The sequence below is a fragment of the Phaenicophaeus curvirostris genome, chromosome 3, assembly GCF_032191515.1.
Source record: "Phaenicophaeus curvirostris isolate KB17595 chromosome 3, BPBGC_Pcur_1.0, whole genome shotgun sequence".
NCBI lineage: Eukaryota > Metazoa > Chordata > Aves > Cuculiformes > Cuculidae > Phaenicophaeus > Phaenicophaeus curvirostris.
Window position 1 is genome coordinate 28,455,649 of NC_091394.1, and position 25,351 is coordinate 28,480,999.

Genomic DNA, 25,351 nt, shown 5'->3' on the forward strand with positions numbered 1-25,351 from the left:
GGCATTAAAAACCTGCAACTGGCAAATATCATACATCAAATTAAGCACCCAGAGATATGCTCAGCAGAAGCACAACTTACTGAGGCTGGCAGTCATAAACTGCCAACCCTTAAGGGGAGGTGGGGAGAATACATTACTTTGAGCCTTGGAACAGTGTGCCTATCACCCAGCTAAAGTAAGTATTCACCTTAGCAGTCACTCATCACCAGATAGTACAAAAACAGGGTGCATCTTACTTTATATTGTCCCCATTTTGAAAGCCAGAATTCTGCTTGCAGTTTGTTGGATAAACTCAAGCTGGCATTACACTGTAATTAGGTGGCAGCACAATGGTATCAATATGGGGTTTGGCTACTAAAATAATTATTCATGCTTTTTAAAGACTGAAGTAAAACTTGCACTTTCATGACTATGTTCCCACTGAAATCCATCTTAGCCATCTGAAATCTTATTCAGGCATGCCTACTTGTGATGCAGATCTAACTGCACTGCAGTACAGACAGCTCAGCTACTAGCCAAATTACCACTGGGGATAGTCAATAATTAGACTATGCATGAGATTACACAAAGGTAACGTGAAGGAGGATCCTTTGAAAGCCAATGCCATGCTATCATATGAAGGACAAAAGGGAAAAAAAAAAAAAAAAGAAGAAAGAAAAGAGGCAGCAATCTTCCTGCACATCCCTCTGGGGATGTAATTTCTTCTTTTCAGCACAGCAAAGCTCAAATATATAGGACACAGTGTGGGACAGAGGGTCAGTGGGTTACACTTATTTATACACTATCTGTATTTGGTTCAAGGACTCTCAGATAGAAAATAAAAAGAGAAAAGCCTTTCCCTGATGGAGCTTTCAGACAGTAGAAACTGAAGATAATATTGTACTTTTACGACATACAGTAGATCACCAAATTCACTTTTACTGGGGTCATAACAAATTATTTTAGCTCTAGCCTTCAGAAGTAAGGAGATGGTGCACTAATCATATGGATTTGTTATCTGAGGTGCCTGATTACTGTTGTGGTTTGGGAGGACTGGGAGAGAGTGTGTTTGTTTTTAAACTCGGACACATATTGGTCGTGAGTTCAAGATGGATAATTATCACACCTGAAAACAATACATATTAAGGGCAATGTCACATAAGCCAAAGGCAAGCAATCTGATAAGTTCAAAAAACCAAGCCCGTTCTGGCCTATATTTCAAATTTTATTAGCATTGTTGGTGCTTTTTATGATTCTTTTTTTTAATTTCTGTTTAAATGTCTCTGTACTTCTGCTCTCTCCTGATCTGAATGAATGGTTTCTACATGTAGGCTGTAGAAAAGCTGTTATAGCTATACCATATATCTTACTGTTTCCGGGTCAGCTTTCAGCTCCTGGATGTGACCATGACCAAGGCACACTTTGTGTGTTTGCTCTGAAGTTTTGGGTTTTTCCTTATTTTCAGCTAGGATCAATTACAAGGTTTGCTCCTACAATACTGGGTCTAGTGACCTGAGCATTCTGCTGCATCCCTGGTGACATAGAGAAAGAAAAAACAACCCCCTGATGAGAAAATTAATGCACGTGCACAGAAAACAACAACAAATCTTACCACGATCAAGAGTTCTGGAATGATTACAGTTGGTATATGGACAAAAATAAACAAGAATCTTCTATCCCCTCTTTAAAATCCTCCTCTATTCAAAACTCAATGAATCTGGTTTAAAGAATCTTCTCACATACTCTCTAATTATATAAATATAGGTTTCTTCCACCTTTGCCCAGAATTTTAAAGTAGAGAAACATTGCATTTTCTTTGATTTTTTTGTCTTTTCCCTCTCCTCAGCCTCTGCCTGTGGCTGACATAATTCAAGCCATATACAGCAAATACCTTGGGGAGAAGTAGAAAAACAAATCCAAGAATATGTACACCCAAAAGGGCCCCTAATTTTGCTGGGAACATTGGAAGGTAAGGACAATTAAAACTGTAAGTCAAGCTGGACATAAAAGCCAAGAGGCACTTGAGGAAAAGGCTGTGATTTCTTTAAAAATCAAACACAATACACATGAAGACTATGACTGTATTATTTATCTCCCTTTGTAAGAAATAAACCTCAAAGCATTTTTAAAATTAAACTTCACAAAAGCCATTGATGTAAGCAAGTACTATTACCCTAATTTTCACAAAAAATTCCAATTGTTCTGGAATTAGAACAATTTATGTAGTATACGTTAAGTATATACTGTGATCTTCCCCATACTTTTAAAGCACATTGGCCTATACTCAGTGAGAAATAGGGCTAGAATTATGCACCTGATCTTTTAAGGACTTTTAGATAAATTCAAAGCTTCTTTCACAAAAGCACATGAGAGACTCCCCCTCAGTTTCCCTGTTCTTGCTTAAAAGAAAACATTGGACTGCAACTATAGAATCCATGTAACAGATTTTTCACACCAGGAGAGCTGTTTCTTGGTGGCAGATCTGTAAAAAGACAGGTCAGATGCCATATTTAGGAGCTGTATGTTCAGTATGTGTCTCACTAGTAAATCAGGCCCATTACTTATTGTCTGGGACAGAATTTCATGGATATGTCTATTTTTACAGTGTTCTCTTGTGAGCTCAAGCTTATAGGGATGGAAATGCAGACTGTGAATAGCAAATCTTTGGACTTCATCAAGTAGCCTTTAAAGGCTACATGCTAATCCATGTACTAAATTTTGTCATCTTAAATCCACATCTGAGTATCACAGTCTTTACTATGCTAGTTATCATTATCATCTATTATTCACTACCAGAAGTTGACAAGTGCCTTCAATCAATGATGTGAATTTTCACCATCCAATAGCTTTTTGTGTCAGTAAAGGTCTACAAAACTATCCAATTATTTTGTTTCATGTGTGTTTTCAAAATGCTCCTGAAGGGTAATACCAGCTCATATATTTGTATTTCTTGATTTTTACAAACCTATGCCCACTTACTGTTTCCTTGTTTTCTATCTGTATCTGCCCACTGCCTCCTGTCTTAGCTGACTTGAGGCAGACATCACCTTTCTATTCAATATTTGAACAGACTCTTGCAAAATCCACTTGGCCATGATTCGAGTTTTTAAAAATACAGCAACACATGCTCTATCAGCAATAAATAAATGCAGCATTGATTCCTTTCACTAAACTGAACAATGTGTTCTTAAAATCACAGGTCATGATTTTGCTGATTCACTCCAGGCAATCTACCCAGCAAGTCGTAAATGAACACTTTCTGACTCTTACATTGCTGTTCAGCTACTACCTTCAGTACCCTTTTATGCACAAGATCTTTCATACAGGTAGGTTCACCTTAGGTCTTACATATATTTATAATGATCCCTTAATTATCATTGTAAACAATGCACCAAGGCTGACAAGCTCTGTTATAAGAGCAATAAAAGTAAAATCAGTGGCATGTACACCTGATTTAGGACTTTTTCAGACATCAAGTACTTGCCAAATCCATTCATATTATATATTATAAATGTCTATTGTGTCATTACTTCAAACTGTAATAAAAATATCTCAGTTCCACCTTTGAAAAAACATAAAATGAAATGTATCTTCAGAAATCATGACATTGGCTTTAAATCATGTATTGTCTTCAACATAAAAGAAAAAGTTTTTCAGTCTTTTACTTTATGTTATCTTGGTATTTATTACATGCTTTTATGGCTAGAAACATGCTAATTATGTTTTATTTAAAGGTAAGGGTCTTGTATAAATACAGGAGTTGGGAATTTAAGAAAAAAATTAACATCACAGGAGTGTATAAGTATAATGTTATGTTTTTATACACTTTATGAAGAAGAAAAACAAATTCCTTTTTTGTCCATAAAAAATCCACTATCATTTGCCAAGTTAAACTATTTGATATGATAGTTGTTTCAATCTAATTTGAAGAAGAAAGGCAATCCAAACGAAGAAAAGCTTCACTCACACAGGGAAAATATGCCTTTTTTTATGGGTTGATTGCAGTTCAGTGTTTTTCAAGTGATGACTCAGGTTTTCCTTTTGTTTATCCATCCACAATTCCCTTCTACCCAGCTTATTTTTTTTTCAGTGGAATGTGTTAATGAAGTAGCATATTTTGTTAAACAAACCTTGATTTCTCTCCTTTCTCTTCTTCTCCCTCCCACAATTAAAAAGCAACCACATCCCCAGAGCATCACTATCTATAGAAATTGAAAGTCTTCAGGGTAATTTGAAAGCAGGAGACTGCAAAGTTTGAATGAGGTACTCCATTGGCAAGCTTTCAAACTTATTTGCAGATCAGGACCTCTTTTGTAAAAGTCTCCCCAGGAGGAAGGCAGTTAGACACCTGCCAGTAGCCTGCAGTGGCACCATCCCACTGTGATGTTAATGAGATGAATGAGAGCACTAAGGAGAGCTGCAATAATTACAGGGTGAAGAGCTTGTCTTTTCCTGGCCCTCCTCTCTGGGTTGCCTGTTCTATAAAGCAGGGTCTTTTGTAATACTAATTTCAAATGTTAATTAAACATTTCTTTGGAATTTTGCCCTCCATTAATAGGTCAGATAAACAGGGAATAGCAATGACAGACACAAGTCATTATCAGCCACATGAGAAAAATACCATTTATTTGCTCCCTTCCTTTGGTCTCTCCAAAGGCTTAACTTCTGGTTTTGTTTTGATTTATTAAACAGACAGTAAAACTGCTGAAGTATAGCTTTTATATGCAGAAATAAAAAAAAGTAATTCCTACATTAATGAAATTAAACTTATTTCCAAGGCCGCTTCCTCTACAACTCGTACTAGTCCACGTTAGCCTGACCCCAAATTTTAAACATAATCATGACTGTATCTCTAAGGCTACATGAAACTCCTTCCAAACACAGATTTAGGGAAATGTTCCTGACAGCTGTTGATGACAGCAAAAAATCTAGCTTGATGTCTTAGTTTGGCATGAGCAGCACATGGCATTTAAAATCATTGTACAAATCCCATTTCTAACCCCGACCCTAGAATTACAGGAGTGACCCCTGCTCAGATCAGAACTGAGTGCAAGCACTTGGCAGATGTAGACACAAGAAGCCCACCCCCTGGCCCAACAGCCTGCCACAGCCAGATGCTCTCATCTAGGTTCACATGGAGCAGTAATGTAATACATCAGCAACAGTATCTATTTCAGTGAAATAACATCTGCTGGGCCAGCTATTCTTACCTTTCCTTATAGTCCTCCATGTTAGGGCCCAGGAGGGACCAGACTAACTCTAAACTCCTCCTTTTGACGTTTTTCTCAAATATGTACACGTGGTTTTAAAATGCATTTGATGACACCAAAGAGAAACAATTCCTTTTGGCTGAAATTCAGTCAGAAGATCCACTTCAAGAGCACAGCTAATGCACTCCAACAAAGATATGAGAGAATCTCCCTGAAAACCGTAGCAGGCTGGGCACAGGGTTTTACTCCACAGATTCATTTCTATTGGGTCATGTCACTTGTGAATCCAACACAGCCTTTGTCTAATTTAATTCAGTTTTTATTACCCTAAGATAAGAAGTTCCCATTTTTTCACTTTGACAGATAACCTGAAGTCAGGTAGTTTTCCTGTTTTGACAGAGAATAGGAATTGGCACAAAATTGAATAATGCATTATTTTTCCCATACAGCTCCAGTGCTTTGTGAAAAATACTGACAGGGCAAAGCCTGTAACACAGTATGAGTCAATATCAGAAACTTCTGAAGACTTTTGAATTAAAGGTATATTTATTCGTACAACTAACGATGGCACAATTGCCTTCGGCCACCAGTCTTCATTCTTATTAACATCTTCCAGTATGCAACGACTAGGAAAACAGTCTGGTTTATGTATCACCTAAAGACCTCAAGACTTGCATCATTACAGTGTAGGATGGATAGATACACAAAAACTAATCCGGCCTGAGATTCAGAGAACTGACCAGAGTTTTCTTTCCTCAGATAGAGAGGTTTGAATAAATTACTACTATCATAGCTCTGACTGTTTTTATTTCATGAAGCAGAAAACATGACTGTGCAGAGCCCTGAGTAATCCCACCATTTCTAAAGTGTCTGAAGAAGCACCACAAGTCTAACTCTCTGCTTAGCAGCCTTCTATCACCCTCTTCTAATGCAAAAAGACAATCCAAAGAAAGCACTAGTCTTGCTAAGCCTACGCTGGTTAAAACAGCTATTCTGCACTGCCACAGCCTCTGTGAATACATAGTCTGTTGTGCTTTCTTGAGTTAAATAACTGTTTTTTCCCTGCTGTTGCTAATACAGGTTTAAATTGTCAGCTCCAGTGGTAGAAATGCAAGGGAACTCTTCAGTCTAACACTGAAAAGACAGCCATAATAATTGAGGTTCTTCTGAGAGCTATTCTACTCTGCTGAAGTTCACAAAAACTAGCAAAGTATCTTTTACACCTCTGGTGATTCATTTATCCTTGTTTATTAACCCCCTATTTCAGGTATGTTTAAAATTATTCTACAATGATTGTCAGGATGCTAAAATGAGCTTGAAGTTAGTAAACAATATGGAATTTAAACAAAATAGTCACATTACGAGCAGATGTAACCCTGATGCACATAAGAGAAAATCTTGATCATCCAGTCTGATTTCGTAATACAGGCTATAGATTTATAATGCAGAAAACTGCACACCAGATGATAACTTCTGAACGAGAGCACCTAGTCTTCAAAAGATTTTCATTCTTGATTTACAAACTTCAATCAATATATAATTCAAAATATCCTTTAATAAGTCGCTATAATGATTAAATACCTCAGTGATTAAAATTTGTCTTTTCAAAATCTGAATTTATCTGGTTTCAGCTTGTAGACACTTGATCTTGTTGCACCTTTTTCTGCTAAGATTAAAGGACCATGGGTTTTTTCCATGTAGATATTTTCAGATCATGACCCAGTCACCTCTTAACCTTATCTTTGATAAGCTAAGCAGATTGATTTTCCTAAAATCCCACACTGGAAGACCATGGTTTTCTTCAGAATAGAGAAAATATTACTTCACAGAACTTCTCTTAAACTCTATCAAACAGCTAGGTAGAGTTTCACAGAAATAGTATCACACTTCTATCTTTGTTTTTAAAACACACTATAAAAATTACTACCAGCATAACAGGAGGTTGGACCTCCAGAGCAGTCTCGGAATCTGCATTATTGTATGATCCTGTAATTTCTCAGTTCCTCAAGACAACAAACAAAGCCTAAAGTTTAAAAGCAAGATAATCAGTATATTTAAGTAGAAAGCATTCCAATGACTTTAATGGAACCGTATCATTTTATACCAGTTGAGGCTCTAGTTCCAGTAGCAATAGAAAGGATACAAATCGCCATGGTCCAAACATAAATCTGACTTACTAGGGAGGTATAACAATTTCCAAAGAGGAAAAAAAAGAAAAAGGAAAAGGAAAAGGAAGAGAAAATAGTTGCTATTATTTAAGTAGCTTGTCTTCTGAAGTACACACTATAAAGATGCTAGTAGACATACTAATTGCCCTATAGAATATGGCAGTTTGCATCTTTCTACAGAAAACATTCCAGTCTCTATAAAAAGCTGAATGTTTCAGAAGTAGTTTTACAGACCAGTTATTTAGCTTCATTTCCATTACATTTTGCAAGACACCATAATAACTGTGTGCTGAATGTATGGCAATTTCTTCCATTTCATTTTGCAAGACACTGTAATAACTGTGTGCTAAATGTGTGGCAATCTCCTGAGAAATCACTTTCACAAGACTTTAACAATGCCAGGGAATGTACCAGCACATTGCAGCAAAGCAATGTCCATGCCACTACAACCACTGCATTTACCAAATGCAACATCAGCTGCTTTAACCTAACTCATCTGTCTTGACAGTCTGTCCCAGAAGGCTGTGTTGTATTCATATGAACCTTGGCTTCTCTCAATGTCATTCTGAGTAGTCTTAGTTTTTAAAATTAATAAGTTGTTACGTTGTTTTACTGCTTTGAATGCAGGTCTTTGGATCAGGTGCTGTTTGACTAAGTATCCATCAGTGATTCTGTGTGGACAAGGTTATATTTTTGAAGTGGACCTGTCAGTCCTTTGCTATTTACCTCACTATGGTTTGCATTGCAGGACAGTCTCAGAGCAGGTGATCTGTATCCTTTTTGGATGAAATTAAGCTGGAAGACACACATCAGAGTTGATAAAGAAGGAACCACCCACAAGTGCTTACTGAGTAGCCACAGGATTTTGCTCTGCAGATTCATTTGTTAGCACCAACATAGCCTTTTTCTAATTTAATCCTATTTTGATCACTCTCATTTGTCAAAATAAGCTAGGAGGGAAACACTTTGGATCCAGCCGTTTGTAACCTCTCTACAGTTCTCTCTTTCCAACAAAGTTGTAGAGTAATTCAGATGTATTCAGCCTAGTCTGTATGTGTACATATGCCTTTGGGCACAGAAGCCCGAGGAAGCAGGAATTGCCATTTAAAGTAGTGAGCACTTCACACGTGCTCAGGTTTTTATAGATTCTAGTGTGCAGCTTACTGTGAATGCATGGTTTATTCTGTCAATGGTCTGTGGTTAACACTCCCTATATACTTATTGGCATGATAAACTGTAATGACCTCATAATAAAGTTAAGAGACCGACATAAATGCAGAAAGGCAAGGAATTTTTGAGGTAACACTTGAATTTCATCCCTCACACTTCCTTGTATTGGAACTTTGTGAAAAAGCTATGTACTAGTTTCTTTAGGTGCAAATGTAGAAAACAGCATGACAGGAATATAAACCATGAAAATTGTGTGTATTCTGACAGGTTCTTATATTTCCTCAGAACTGACATATTTTCTGTCATTTTGCAATTTCCCAAATGTTTTTGTTGAAGTTTTGTCTTTAGCTCAATGATAAGTGTACCATTTCATACTGAGCCAGGGCTGAAATAATTTGATACATTTTGAAAAAAAAAAAATTCTAGTTGACAGTTTACACTATTGAAGAATATGCTAATAAAACAAAGATGTCATGCAGTACACTACCACTTAATATTGAGTTTTGATGCCCGTGACATAAATGCCATGAAAGACCTGTTGGGTTTTAGTGTTGTATGGTTGGGAGTGGGTGGGTGGGGTGTTGTGGTGTTTTTGGAGGGGAATTTTTATTTTTTTGTCATACTTTGGTTTTGGTTTTTTAGCTGGAGAAACTGTAAGAAACTTTAAGGCAAGCCCCACTTAAGGTTTGTTTGGTTTTCATTCCCTTATCACCTCTAGAACTAATGCTTTGGCATTGTTTTACATTATGCAAAACATACACTTATTGATCATTGGCAGAAAAAGAGGATTTGGATACCAGGATCTACCAGTGAATACTTCTGAAATCATGACCTTTCAAATCGGTCTTAGATGCCTCATTTTCTTTTTGTGTGACCTAGCAAGCTTTCTGCAGTTTTTAAAAGTAACAAGCAAAATGCCAACTGGTATCTAACAGCTCTGCAGATGCTCAGCATTTTCCAAAACCAGCTCCAAATCACATCATTTACATCTTGGTGTCTGATCTTCTTTTCCATAACTTTCCAGCTCACAACTGCAGCTTCATTCCCCACCACATAACTTTCTTGCTGAAAGCAATAGATAGTAATGTTCTTTCTACCGTTTTTTAACAGATCTAATGCTGTTGGACAATATTCTTCTGACCTATTATGAAAAGCTTCCAAATTGCTGGAAGGAAATTTGGCTGAAAGATTCCCACTAAGTGCTCATTCTCTGATTTTTTTTCCTGTGAACGATTAGACAGTGGTTAGATGAATAAAAGAAAATCTAAATACCAGGATATAGTGGGATTTCAATTCCCTACAAGATACTGTTTATAAATTATTCTGTATTACACTGAAGTCATTCACAGACCTTTGGTGCAAAACTAATTTGTCTTTGGCTGAAATAATAGAGAATATTCTACTTTTACTGCAATGTAATTCTAGAATCAGTTATTTGGATAAATTATTTCTAGAACAGTCTATAAATACATCAACAAATTTTTTCATGGGAAGAAGATTCGCTGTTTGTGGAGGTGATTTTTCAACTTATACCTCTGGCAACTTTCAAAATGCAAAAAAGTTCTAGTTCTACATTTTGAGATGAAAAATTTGAATTCTTTGAGGAAAAATGCATTCTCCATACTGCAAAATAGATGAGGGGAAAAGAGACTGATATTACTTCTGCTTCTGTGTAGGAAATTAAATTTTGAAGACACATCAAGCTTATAACGATTAAGTACTTCATATAATGTCAGAATCACTGAAAATTTCCTATGCTTGAAAATAATTAATTGCATGAAATTCTGACCTGTGCTGGAATTACAAATTTCAGTTCACTCAGAAATTCAAAGGGAAAACCATGCACAATAGGGATGCAACAAGAAGAGGTCAGTATATTCAGGAGCACCGTTCAAGGCTCTTTCCACAGCCAAACAATTCTTTAAGTTGGTGCAGTAAGAAAATTTGCTGTAAATGTATCTTTTCACAGAATATTTGGGGAAGAAGCTAAAAGACTTTGTTCTCAGGGAAACTTGAGAGCTGCAATTACACCAAGACCCTTATGGAGGATCCTGGTGGGAAGAGGGTCCTTGTGCAATGTCCTCTTCTGCAAATCTAAAAAAAAGTTGGGCATAATACATTTCAGAATGAGGACAACGAATTCCCCTGCTACTTCAGCAGAACAAATCAGGATGCATACTTCCATCCTGTATATCAGGATGAAAGAGATCAGTGCTGGAGACTGAGGAGGAATAAAACAAACTCTACAGTGAGAAAAATGAGATGAGGGAACTCCAGTCTGCTGAAGAAAATTCAGTGTTCTGTTCTTTTAGTCAGGAGATAAATTTTCTCAGTGTCAAATATACCTGATTATTTTTATATTTTTAAGAGAAAAAGTAACTTTCAGCAGAGAAAATGCAAGTTTTTTGTTTACAGAGCCAACATAATAGCTTGTATCAACACTGACAAACACCCTCAAGTCACTGCAGGACAAGTGAAATACAGCAATGATATATATCTGATATCAGAGATAGTAAGATCAATGCAAAAGAAAAAAACTAAGGATGTTATCTAGGATGGAGTAGCAGATAAATCTGGTTATTCACAAGTAACAGAAGTACCTCCAACCACAACATGTATACCACTAACAACAGTTAAAGGGTCTGTCTAGCAGTAACAGAATAGTCTTCCAAATATTCTAGGACACTCATGTTCTCAATTGCAGTCGCTTTATATCAGTAATTGGAATTATGCTCATTTTTAAACAAATGATAAGCTGTTTTAAGCATCAAATCCACACCCACTTTCCAGTATTCCCCTTTTTCATTATTTCCCACTTCTATGTGATATTATTGTTACTGTTGAAATATCGACACATTTACATTAAGTTGATTTCCAAATAGAAGTCTGATCATAAATGACAACAAGAGATTTTTATTTCAATGTGCATTTTAGCAAGGAGAAAATTACAAAAAATAAATGCATTACAGGTTGCACACAATTCCAGTCATAAAGGTAGATAACAACAGATATGCAGAAATCATCCAGCGAAACAGGAAACAGTAGCAATTGAAAAGAAATGGGCAATAGAGGGAGAAAGGAGTTGGAAAAATTCAAGTCATAAAAGAAGTGAGGATGGTTAAAAGGGTTAATATATATAGCATTATTTCAATGCCCAGCCATATTTACTGGAGCTTTAAGGATGCTGGAGTATTACTCATATTTATTTCATCTCTGAACATCCATAACTTAAATCCCTGAGCTCTCCTAACTGGCTTTTGATTTTCTACAGAGAGACAACCTATCAAACAGCAAAGGGTTTCGGTCTCCCAGCCACCATCACAAAGTGACTCCTGGAAGATAATCAGTAGACAAAATATGTATTTATAATGCAGCCTTGAAGGGACTCATAACCTGAGCCTCCATGCAGCAAGGGGAGGGGAGTGATTTGGCAACATTTGATTTCACAGCACTTTGCAGACATGCGCCTCCATCCGATACTGCCAGCTCTGAGTCACACGGTTTCTCTCCTTGGCATTGGCTGCATGTGGCTCTCAAGACAAACAGAGCTGCTTGCAGGCAGCATAGTTTCCATGAGCGCAGAGATCTCTGTGAATAATTTTTAAGCCAAAAAAAAGGCCCCAGCATTCTGAGGAAACGACCATCTTGATATTTTTCATTGTAGGACTCAGGGGCAAGGGTTTGGTTTCTCACCCACAACAATCAACTAGTTTGCAGACCTATGCTAAGAGGCTAATACATGATGTGTGAGGTCACTGTTATATGAATAGGCTCTTTTGCTCTTCAGATTTTGAAGATCTGAGCAGAAATTAATAAACTCTACCACCAGTGTTGAAATGCATTTGATATCATTGCAAGGCAGGACAAGCTGGCTTTGTACCAGGCTGGGATGGTGATCTTGCTGGCCTAACAGTGGTCTTTGGGTAGAGCCTTGCCATTAAGTCTCTGTGAAGGTCTTCCCATGAGAGGGAACCAAATGAAAACAATAATTAGGTTATCAAGCCTTCCATTACCTTGCTGACTGCATAGCATGTTGAATTATGATATAAAGGATACCGTATGTCCCCAAAAGTTTATCTCTTATCCTAACTCATAGTCTCAGCTGCAGATCAGAGCTGAACTTTAAATTACTACTGCGATTATAAAACCCATTGCCTCAACTGGCTCTAATTCTCACTCACTACACATCCTGGTCCACACATACGGACCAAAGTTAAAGACAGCTAAGTTCCACCTTCACCCTGCAGGAAGCAAATCTCAGGATGACCACCAAGCCAAACTGATACCTCAAGAGAAATCTGGCCTGCCAGGGCAAACACAAAATACACTCCGGGGAAAAAACAAAGGTCTGTTTCTGCTCTCCAGAGGTATTGATCCACTGCTTTATAAAAGTACTGAATTCTCCCTGAGTGGAACAGCCTAGATACTCACAGGTAGAGTTAGGAAACCCCTTTTGAAACAAGCCTACCAGACATCCTCCCTAGGAAGCAGATACAGGGTAAGAGATTTCTGTGCTAGTGTTACTATAGAAGTTGCCTTCAAATATAATGCTACAATTACACTCTAATAAGTATTTCAATTCTCCCTAAAGATGAAGATGTCCAAATATATTTTCGCTGTGTCCTAGCACATCATCTGGCTGCTCTGCAACACATATCAAAAGCAGCTGCAGTTCTTATTGGTGTGGGAAGTTTGGGTCACTGTCCTGCTGGTCCCATGGCACACAGACAAAAAATTCAAAATCTGTTCTTCCCCCTCTCCTTCTTTTTTTTTCTTTTTTTTTTTTCTGCTTTATCTGAACAGCTTGACTGGCAGACTGAAGAATAATCCTGTTCACAGCTAACGTGCAATAACAGGATTGAGGAGAAAAACTGACTTAAGAAGCTTTCATCTGGGTCAGGACATATCAATACCATATTTAAAGATATATGCTCTGCACCCCTGCACATAGATAAATGCTTCAACTGAGGCTTTAAAAAAAAAACAAACAGAAATCAAAAAACACCTTCCAAATACCCCACACTCCCATGACACATCTACCAAGCTATTAGACTGTGAAACAATTTCCACCCACAGTGTTTGCTTTCTTCACAGGTTATGGAGTGCTGCAAATGAGTCAAAGAAACTATTTCCTTGTTATACAAAACCAGCTATGCAAACAGGGTTTCTTTTCACTGGTTCTGAGTGCCCAAAGAACAAGATAAAGCTACTGCTACAAACTGTGCCTGTCATATTGTCAGAAGACCGTTTTAGGTCATAGCCATCTTCATCAGCCACTGATCTGCTCAACTCTATGAGACAATTTGTATCCCTCAAAGTCTTTTCTGCACTGTTTCTCTAAACCTCTTTCATTAGTGGGCATCAACACCATGGATTTTATCTCTTACAAGTGCCTTTTCATCCAATAAAGACAAGCTGGGTCTTTTGGACAATGACATCAAGGGAATAAAACAAGTTCAAATCCCAGTCTTCAATTTCCTGTAGAATTCTGGATATGAGGGATTTTTTCATTAGTTTTTATTACAGTTCCAAATATCATTAATGATAAAAAAAGTAGTACAAAAACAGTAGCTGTTACACTGGCTGTTATAAAGCAGATAACTTTACCAGCCCAGCTTATAAATGGCCTAAGCCAGCTTTTGAGAAGCCTTAATATCAGACTTTCATAGCTTGAGCTATAATATACCCACATTATGCATTTACTTTGACTGTAATCCCAAAGTCTTAAGAGTAAATTCAGCTCTTGCTTGTGTATGTGTGTATGCGCAACATACCTGTTTGAGTGATGCTGAAACTGTTTATATTAGGCTTAAATTCAGTCCCTAGACATCTTTCCAGGAGCTAAACTGGGGGTTTTATGTAGAGTCACAGAATCACAGAAAAGTCTGTGTGAGGAGAGACATCTGGAGCTCATCTGATGCAACCTTCTATTGAAATCAGGGCCCTATGTCAGGTTATGTAGGTACCTGTCAATCAGTCTCTAATATTTCCAGTGAACAGGATCATAATGTTTCTCTGTGCAACACATTCCAATTGGTTCTCATGGTTCAGATAATTTTTTTCTCACTATTGTCAGATGGAGGTTCCCTGACACTGTTCATGCCTTTTGCCTTTTTCCTGTTACCACATATTTGTGAAGAGAGCACTTCCATCTTATCTATAATTACCTTTTAGAGATTGGAAAACTGATCAGCATCCCACAATGCCTTCATTCCTCTAGGCTGAATAAATGCAATTTCTTCATCCTTCCCTCATATATCAAGTTCTTTAATGCTCTAATCATCTTAGTGACAACTCCACTGAACCCTCTTTAGTTTTTCAATCTCTCCTGAACTGGAGGATCAAAACTGGACATAGTATTCCAGCTCTGGCCCATCAAGTGGCAGGTAGCATGAAATAATCACACCCTTTGATCTCCTGGCTCTACTGCAGCCCAATATACTATTAGCTGCCATTGCTGCAGAGCTGCACTGTTGGGTCCTGTCCAGTTTGCTGTTTACTGAGACTCCCAGTTCCTTCTCAGATGCACCACACTCCAGCCGGTCAGAGCCCAGTCTGTATTGTTGCTTGGGATTATTCCATTCCAGGTGCAGGACTTGACATCTATTTCCATTAAAACTTTATTAAGCCAGCCTTTCAGCCTGTCAATGTCATGGTGTATGGTGTCTTTTCCTTCTCACATTCTACCTCTCCTCCCAGTCTTGCATCACCTGCAAACTTCACACAGATGTATTAAAGCCTGTCATCCAGAATCTTTTACAAAGATATAGAATAATATCAAACCCAGTGTTGACCCACAACAAACGCCACACATAGCCAGCTGCAAACGTGACTTTGAGCCACTAGCTACCAACAAATTAGAGCTCAGCAATCTAGCCAGTTTTCCATGTAACTTGTAGCCCTTATGTTATCCATACCTTACCAGGTTGTCAACAACAATATTGTGGTGGAAGCATGGCAAATGACTTGCTAAAATTAAGTTAGATGATGTCCAAAATACTACCATCTTTCATTGACCAAGTTGTATCATAATACTGGACAATGTGCACAGTTTATCCTTCACAAATCTCTGTTGGCTTTTTCCAGTCACCTTCTTGTCCTTCAGGTACTCAGAAAGAGCTCCAATGAGGACACGTTGCTCATTTTTTTTCCAGCAACTGAAGTGAGGATGACTGGTCTGTCTTTTCCCAAATCATCTTTTTGCTTATTTTGTAGATGGATGTCAATATTTACAGTTTTTCTATCATCTGGGGCTCCCAAAATTTCCAGGACCATTATTAAAGATAGAAAAGACCTTTGTGAAGATGTCAGCAAGAGTGACACCATTGGGTGCATTCTGTAACATTTTATAGACTTTCATGTGTCCAGTTTTTAAAGAAGGCATTGAGCATGTCATCCTTCTCTGTGTCATTTTTTACTTACTTGCCAACCTTGATCAGAAGCAGGCCTTCACCTTCTTTGTATTTCTGGTTGCTATTACCATGCCTCTATGTCTCTTGTTTTCTTGACATGACTTGAAAGCAGTCTCAAAGTATTTCAACATTGCAAAAATCCTTTGGCCTCCAAAATAAATTCTTCCAGTATCCTTCCTAACAGCTCCATGAATCAAATTGAGATCTTCTTCTATGAATTTCTGGGTCTTTATTCTGCTACGTACCTTCCTCTGCCTAAGAGGATGTCACTGCAGCCCAGGCTGCTGTTGAAGTTCATAATTGTAATAGGTCTACAAGACATACAGAGTAATAAGAGGATACAGGCCTACAGGATAACACCTACCTACAGGTCATAAAACCAGATGTAAATTTCTTGTCCAGCTACTCTGTAAGGCAAGTTTTAAGGTAACATTAGATACTGAATAATATGGGCCTCATCCTTCTTCGTAAGATCTCAGTAGGAGTCTCTGGTAAAACTCAGTCTGCAGGAAAACTTGCACTGAGTAACATGATCCACACACTCTGTAATCTGAGCTGCAAATTATTTCTCTGCAAAAATCAGAAGAAAGCAATTGACACATTTTTAACAAACATGAATTAATTAAAGGGGTGGGTGTTAAAAAGGGATATCAATTTTTTCCAGATATTCCTGAGAAAAATCTCGATTTCACCACTATCAAAGTTAAAACTTTTATTGACCTTTCTGGAGCCAGGATTTTACCCTCCCACTTGTTCCCAACAATATAACAATTTTCAAAAAGTTATATAAGTTCTAAAGGCTGAATCCTGTCTCAAGTTTAAATTTTATGATAGCTGAAAAATCCCTTTTAATTAATTTAGATTATTTATAAACACAGACAGCATTTATGCTAACCATAGATGACACAAGTTCCCCATTGAAAGTTTATCTTTCACTTAGGAACGTCCAAATACTTGTCTTTAGACTGCAAAAGAATATTTTGCTTGCCATCATATCTCAGCCAATTAAGATTATTTCTAAGAACAATTATTTACTAAAAGGGAAATATGATAACAACAAATTAGCCAAAACAAAGAGAGAGCCTCATATAACAAAACAACATCTTTAGTCAGTGTTCTTCCAAATAATGTTCCTCGGCTTTAACAGAAACTCTCGTGAATTTGTAAATTTGAAAGTAGTCAGCAGGGTACTTTCATACACTAAGAACTTCCATTTCTTTTGCCATTCTCTCTGTCACAATAATTTCAAAAGCCTGGAGTTTGAAGCAATCCCAACATTGTTCAATAAGACTTCGAAATTAAACAGTTACCATACACTGCAGAGTCCTTTCATCAAGTTCTGCAGGTGGAAATTGAGGACTGTTGCCAAGAAGAGTCTGATTTCTAAATGGCAAAACACAACTGTGTTACCACAGACTTTCTTTCCAGACTAAATGTACTTTTCTCTTCCAGAGGCTGGCGACAACAGGTTTTCTAGTCCTACTCCTTCCTGTTTCCACATTTTACCTTGTAATATCACATGGTTTTAAAATTTCTCAGGAACTCCTTGTAATTAAAATCTTCTGCAATAGTACCTTCCCTTATGCTAGCATCTGACCTAACATAAGAGTTAAAAACCAAATAAAGGAAAAGTAACCTAATTTATTTAGCTACAGTCCCTGCTGTTTTATTACAGACAACCCTACCAGTTCTCACCAGAATATTTTTAATCTTTCTTGGTAAATTTCCTAAAGTCTCATATCCAATAGTCAAGCAAAAAGTTTCAGTAGAAAGTAAGTGTTAAGAACAGAACGTGTGATTTTTTAAAAAAAGTTGAGAATATTTGAAGTAGTGTCAAGATTTTATGATGCTTGGCTCATGCTTTTTGAAGCTTAAGGTTGGCAACGCACACATTCACACTGCCATAACTTGTAACAATATTGCTGTCCTCATCCTGCTCTCAAAAAAACATTCAGAGTCAGAAAAGCACCTTTCCTGATGCCAATTTTATTATAAAAATGGTTTTCTAGACACAACCACATGAAATGCAAACCTAATGCCTTATCTTCGGCCCTGATGATTCTTAGCATTCTTTTTTCAGGGCTCACTCTTCTCAGACTCTAGCTGCACTCACATACCTTCAACTCCAACTTTCCATTTATTGGTAATGATGCAGCTACATCTTTAAATGACAGCATAATTACTTCAATGCAGCAAGGTACTAGAAACAAACACTCTCTAGCTCTTAAAGCTTCCTTTCTATAATGCATCCTTTTTTGCTGCACCTGACCAAAATAAAAGACATTTTCCTATCTACAATATCTTCATATTTCATGTGATTTATTGGAATAGAATGTGGGTTACAATATCCTGTGTAAATTAGTCCAAAACATGCTAAATTGTGAGGTGAAAAAGGCATCATTCTCTAGAATCTGAGAAGAATGAGTCCTGGAAAAAGACACCTTAGTAACAGCTTTGTTAAGATGATGTCATCAATATTTGCAAGTCTGATCTCTTCTGGACATACACAGACATGCAAGAAGACATTGTTCTGGCTTTAGAGTCTTTGGGATTTGCAGTAAATTGCATGACTAAAATAAGAAGATTAACTTTGCAATGCTTTTTACTAAACTTACAAAACGATCTTGAAGTAGTTGAAACCCATCTTACCCCTTGCTAAACTGTTTGCTGTCGAGTAACAACATAGACAGCAAATCACTATTAGTTTATCCTTAATGTGACAGAAGGTGAAAAAAATCAGTTTTCCAAATGCTCTAAAGATTCAAACTTATCTTCATGAACTTCAGATCTACACATTCCAGAACAGGAAAAACAATGCAGTTAATTGAAACGTGCATTAATTCAACTTCATATGACAAAAATATTTTGTCTTATTTTGCATTTCCACATAGCATCATTCATCAGACAGCCATGCCACAAGACCCTGCCCCTTGAGACAGCAAGAAACTCAAAACTGAAACAAATTCTTTCACTGGTATGGAAGTGCATTTCTAAACCATACCTATTAGCAAGATAATGATTTGTACTGCTTCCTTATTGAGCATACTGTAGCACTAAAGCATTATTCATGTAGCCATGCAAAATGGTAAAAGCATTCTACCTGATGACGTGAAAGGTAAGTAAATGTGGAAACAAAGTGGGAGAAAGTATTTCTTTGCCTTACGATGTCAAAAAAAAAGCTTTCAGCTTATTCGCCCTTGGAAGATGGGTGATTGTAACTGTGCCTATTCCTCTGTAGTATATATTTTACTAGAGAGAAGCACAGTTTGAATAGTCTAAGTTTTCAAGGCTACTCTAACTTTCATCTTGCCTGGATTACTGTGAGTGCTCCTGTGTGCTGGATAGGCACAACCAAAGAGAATAAGATGTCAGTAAGAGAAATGGGCCAAAAGATATTGCATGATTCCTAGGGTAAAATTTGCTTTTTTTTTTTGCTTTCACACTTCAATACTGCATTCACATACCACAGTCAGCGTTACTAAGGAGCTCCAAGGCAGAATACCTGGGACAGCTCTGAGCTGAAAAGAGGCTGAAGGAATTTAATTTCCTTGCCTAATTCCTATCAAGTCTAATGAACAGAAGTGATCTACTAGCCTTTTAGAAATAAGAAAGAGGGAAATAACATAACATTTCCAATGTCTGCTGAGCAGGGTTCATTTTCAACTAGCATGAATATTTGTCATTTAAATGTACAGCGTCCCAGAAGCTGCCAAGCTGACAATGCTTTTCAATTATAATAAAAAGCACATCTGAAGTTTCTCTTTTCCTGAAGGGTAACATCTGTCTGAGTGGCAGAATCTGCTCTGTAACTTAAAGCATCTGCACAATCTCTTTTGCAATGTAAGATATCCATTCTGTCAGTTAGAACAAGGTAGCTAGACGTTCCTTACACCTCCTGTTAATTTGGGCAACAGTCATGTTGCCAGAGATAATTAAGACTTACAGATTACACACTAGATTTGTGTAGAAACAGACATCATCTTCTCTTCTGTTTTAACCTTGTTTCTTGGTAACCTCCCTTCAAATATTAGTTGTCATTATCATTAAACACAGTTTAGCACAACTTTCATTGGAAGTGTGCAGACCATAACTGCAACAGATAATTCTATCTTTCTTTCAGAACAGGTCAGCCCTTGTCTTGCAAAATACGAGGATTGCTGTGATGGTCCCTTCATGGAGATGTGCACTCACAAATCTAGTGAAGGAGTATGCCTGAGCCCCAGGACAAACATGCAGAATGTAGCTTCTACCATCACACTGCTCAAACTTCAAAGCATTCATCCTTCTCCATCTATCCATTTGTCTCCTGCTCTACATGCTCAAAGTCTTGTGATAAGCAGAAAGTGAAGGACAGAGCTGCAGAAATAACTGAGCTGCTCTTCCACAAAATGGAAAAGCACATGTGGAAGGATTGTTTTTCTGCATAAATTGTGAAAGAGTCTTCACATTTGCTCACTGCCTGCGTGCTGCTCTCCTTACCACATGACTGATGTGAAACTCTCAGTACTTTCAGGACTGGTCCATGAGAAGTGGAAAAAAGTCTGGTGGAGGTTTTAGCCTTATTTTACTGATTTGGCAACAGAAATACTAAGACAGTAATCTCATATGGAAACAAAATTGCAGCTAGTTTACCTGCTTATTTTGTAATTTTAGTTCATTTCTCATTAGTAATTTTATAGAACTCTAACGACTATGAAAATACAAAATGAGCTATTTGTCACTCCTCTTCTCCAGGTGGGCGAGTCTCTGAATTATTTCTCCTTAGTAAGTAAAAAACTTCCATTTGGTTGGCATGACAGTGACACAGGATCTCTCAACAGCTTTTTCAAGGGCTACTGGACACTACAGAGCTTTCTGCATGGGAAATAAGAGCCTATACCTCCATCTTATAAGGACTTACACGGGTAAATCACCGCTCATTGAGATAAGAGTATGCCTCATTCAGCATCGAATCAATAGACTGTTTTCCTGATTCACCATAGCAACAATGATATAATGGCAGAAGAGTGAGAACTGTAAAGCAGACTGTGTGTTTGGGATGTTAAAAGAAGCAGACAACAGCTTACATTTTGAATTTGTTCCATACAGAGCTTTGCTAGTGGTTAGTGCAGGATTAGCAAAAGATAAAAGGCAAGAAGATGTGGAGTGAGATAGTATACTCTACCTACCTGTAAGAAGCATACAGCATGTTCTTGTAACTCTCATGAGCACTACAGTTGCTTTCCAGGTAAAACATTTAGCATTTTGACATCCCAACTGGAAATAAAAATGCAGTCTGTTGTGAGATCAATGAATTGTGGTGTTCTGTATTTTTTAAGATGCAAAGTAACTAATAAAGCAGAAAAAGTGAATGCATTTTATTACCACCAAAACTCCAAAATCAGATCAAGACCTACATAACAAAGTTTATAGTAAATTGTTCTTAGTGGGTGGAATCTGTGAAGATGATAAACCAAAGAAAAAGTGCTGCCATACAAATGAAAACAAAGCCATGGAAAAGTTGCTTTTGTATTAATAGGTAGGATGCGAATACACAATAGAAGCTGGCCAACATCTAGTCCTCTATGAAATATCTCATAAGATGGTAAGCTTCATTACATTCAGCTGTATGCTCCATTTTTTATGGTGTATGTCTGTCTCTGAGGTTTTGCAGTCTCACATGGACATAATTGTGGAACCCTGTTTACACCATTTGAACAAAGCGAGTATAAAATCTGGAAGAAATTCCAGGTTGCAAGCCTATACACTTGAATGGTACCAGACTGTCAACTTAAATATTTAGTACTTGGAATATTCTACACGTTGTCTCACCCCCCAAAAAACCTTTTTTTTCCTCCATAACCAAGTGGATTTTTTAATAGGTTTGTCTCAAAATATCAATCCAGAACCATTAAACCCATTGAAATAAAATAACATTAAGCACAAATAAGAGTGATAAGACTAATAAATTAATGCAAAATGTCATGTCACTGAACAGATCAAATCAGTTCCACCACAGTGGTACAATGAACTGTTGTAGAGAAAACTAAGTACAACTCCAAGCAAGTAAGTGAAATACCTTAGTAACACGTGAGACACTTGGAAGTGGAAAAAAATGAGATTTTTGCTTCATGGCGATTGTCTTATGCCTAGTACTTACATCATTCTACATTCAATTCATATTGAATTCCACTGACCTGACTTACAATCAAAACAGCACCAGTGAAAACCATTTTATCTTAATAAAATAACTTCTTTATGGTCTGTGGTAAAGGAGTCAACATTACGTGCTCACACTTGCTTCCCTGTAACCATTCTACAACAGTAGAGCATCGTGTCTTGGATAGTACGTGGCTTTCAATACTTTCTAAAGTTTGTATGAATATACACACGAAGCTATCACCCAACGTGCACTTATTCTATTGACACAGAAATAAAAGATGTCCTTGGGTATTCTTAATTCATGAAGTATGAAGGATTCATAAAAAAAAAAAAAATAAATTCTTAGTTATCCTTTCAGTCACAGAAACGAGATGAAGTACCTGGAACTTGAACTGAAGTCTTTCTTTTCTAACCTATCTATAACTTTTACACCTCACACATAACTACAAATGCAATTAAAATTTTCCTCTTTCGTGTTTTCAACTCAAGTATGAGCAATATGTGATGATGGGTTAACTTCAGGGCCTGGGCATTTTTTTTTTTAACTTCATTTCTAATTTCATATGGCTCCTCTTTGTATTATTCAGAGACAGCAAAACAGTGGATACAAGATTAGAAATTATGCACTTCATAAATATCTATGACACATTCTATATGGTTTTGTTTAAACTATCTTAATCTCATAGAAGCAGGTAGTACATTCATCCTACTGTCAATCTGACCATACTAATAGCAGGTAAATGTGGCTTTTTAGAGAGGACTAAAAACATCTACAACAATGGAGCACACAAATCTTATCCTTATTGCAACACTTGTGAAATTTCATCATCCTCCTCTTCTCAAGAAGTACCCTGGGATTTTTAGGGGAAAACACCAAAACAAACACACATTCAGAGGAGCATACCTTCTTTTTCCCAGCCTGAGCCTTTCTAAGCAGTCCTTTGAACCAGTACCCTTTTGGATTGAAATAATGTGACTAGCAATTGTCATATACGTCTCAGAATCTGCTATTCCCATTAAGTTATAGTTTTCCCTTCACCTCTTACTAAGTCAAACACAACAATCGCCTTTTGTTATTTATTTAATTACACAGGCAAACCTATTTGGCTTATTTCTAATTCCTCATGTAGCCTTTAACTAAGTCACAGTAAGCAACCCAGTAGTGTTGTTAGCAAGCAGAACGGACATGTTTGTTCCTCTGTTCATTTAAGTGCAATGAGGCTTGTATTAAAGAGCTTTTAAAGATAATTGAGAATCTCAACCTTTTTGTTTACCCAGGCCCTTGAAAATCTCATCTTCCTTTGACTTTAATCTGGTCAATCTTTGATGTTAGTCGTTAACCTGCTTGTATTTATGAACAACTGAAAATCCACACTACTACAGAGGAGTGAGCCTCTGCCTAATCTGTGCACGTGCTGGGGGAAGGAGGACAAGGGTGATAGAAGCTTTATTGAACCAATTTCCACGAATAAATCGTTTACACTTGAGGAATTTTCTCTTAGCACAGGACAGTTAGACAAGTTACTTCCCAAAAAGCGTGTTATAAACATGGAGATGTCTGTAGACCAGGAAATATTTAATTGCTTGGAGAAACACAGATAAAGACATGCAATTTCAAGGAAAAAGAAAGCGTTGTTTACATTTGTCTTTTAAGATTTTTTACATTTGTAGGCATTCCCTTGGTGGGGTTATAGAATCATAGAATCACCAGAATGGAAAAGAACTCTTGGATCATCAGGTCCAACCATTCCTATCTGACACTAAACTGTGTCCTTGAGCACTTTGTCTTTTAAATACCTCCAAGGATGGTGACTCAACCACCTCCCTGGGCAGCCTCTGCCAGTGCCCAGTGACCCCTTCTGTGAAAAATTTTTTTTTCTGATATCTATTCTGAACCTCCCCTGGTGCATCTTGAGGCCATTAGCCCTCGTCCTGTCCCCTGTCACTTGGGAGAAGAGGCCAGCAGCCTCCTCTCTACAACCTCCTTTCAGGTAGTTGTAGAGAGTAATAAGGTCTCCCCTCAGCCTCCTTTCCTCCAGGTTAAAGAACCCCAGCTCTCTCAGCTGCTTCTGGTAAGACTTGTTCTTCAGCCCCTTCACCAGTTTTGTTGCTCTTCTCTGGACTCGCTCCAGACCCTCAACACCCTTCCTGTGGTGAGAGGCCCAGAACTGAACACAGGATTCAAGGTGCGGTCTCACCAGTGCCAAGTACAGAGGGAGAATAACCTCCCTGGACCTGCTGGTCACACCATTTCTGATACAAGCCAAGATGCCATTGGCCTTCTTGGCCACCTGGGCACACTGCTGGCTCATGTTCAGTCACTGTCAACCAACACACTCAGGTCCTTCTCCTCCAGGCAGCTTTCTAGACAGACTTCTCCTAGTCTGTAGCACTGCATAGGGTTGTTGTGCCCCAAGTGCAGGACCTGGCATTTGGCCTTGTTAAACCTCATGCCATTGGTCTCAGCCCAGCGGTCCAGCCTGTTCAGATCCCTTTGCAGAGCCTCCCTACCCTCCAGCAGACTGACACTTCCATCCAGCTTAGAGTTGTCTGCAAACTTGCTAAGGGTGCACTCGATGCCTTCATCCAGGTCATTGATAAAGACATTGAACAGGGCTGGACCCAGCACTGAGCCCTGGGGAACCCCACTTGTCACTGGCCTCCAGCTGGATTTCACACCATTTCCCACCACTCTCTGGGCCCGGCCATCCAACCAATTTTCCACCCAGGAGAGTGTGCGCCTGTCCAGGCCAGAGGCTCACAGTTTGCCAAGCAGAATGATGTGAGAAACTGTGTCAAAAGCTTTACCTAAGTCCAAGAAGACTACATCCACAGCCTTTCCCTCATCCAGTAGGCGGGTTGCCTTGTTGTAAAAGGCGATCGGCTTAGTAATTAGGTAGTCATTTTAAATACTTTCCTTTCCCACATACGTTTAACAAGTCACAGGAGCACTGCAACAACATGGTACATCCTTGTCCCATTTCAGCTGATTTCAGACATCCACGCCTACACCAAAAGCAGCACCTAATTTGTTCTGCTGTCCCAATGGCTCAAGAGCTAAGTCTCCTCCAGGACACCCAATGTGACTTTCAGCAGAGGTTTTCCCACTGACACATATTAGATTTCCAAGAGCTCTATTTGCAGTGGGGCAGTGCAAGGGCTTCTCTGTGGGCTGAAACACCAGCCATTAAATACTTTAGGTACTTGAAACTAATACAGTGACATTGAAGTTACCTGCAATGTGTCCCAATTTTACATAAAGCTGGCATGG

The 25,351-nt window shown here is 38.0% G+C and overlaps 1 long non-coding RNA gene across 1 annotated transcript; it reads right to left on the reverse strand.

The window, feature by feature from the left end:
• Window positions 1-1,402: 1,402 nt before the first annotated feature.
• On the reverse strand, window positions 1,403-21,199 carry LOC138718571 (uncharacterized). The gene is made up of 3 exons (XR_011337104.1): window positions 21,099-21,199; window positions 17,250-17,315; window positions 1,403-1,511 (listed from the first exon to the last, which is right to left on the reverse strand). It is a non-coding gene; the product is annotated as an uncharacterized lncRNA (long non-coding RNA).
• Between the last annotated feature and the right edge of the window lie 4,152 nt (window positions 21,200-25,351).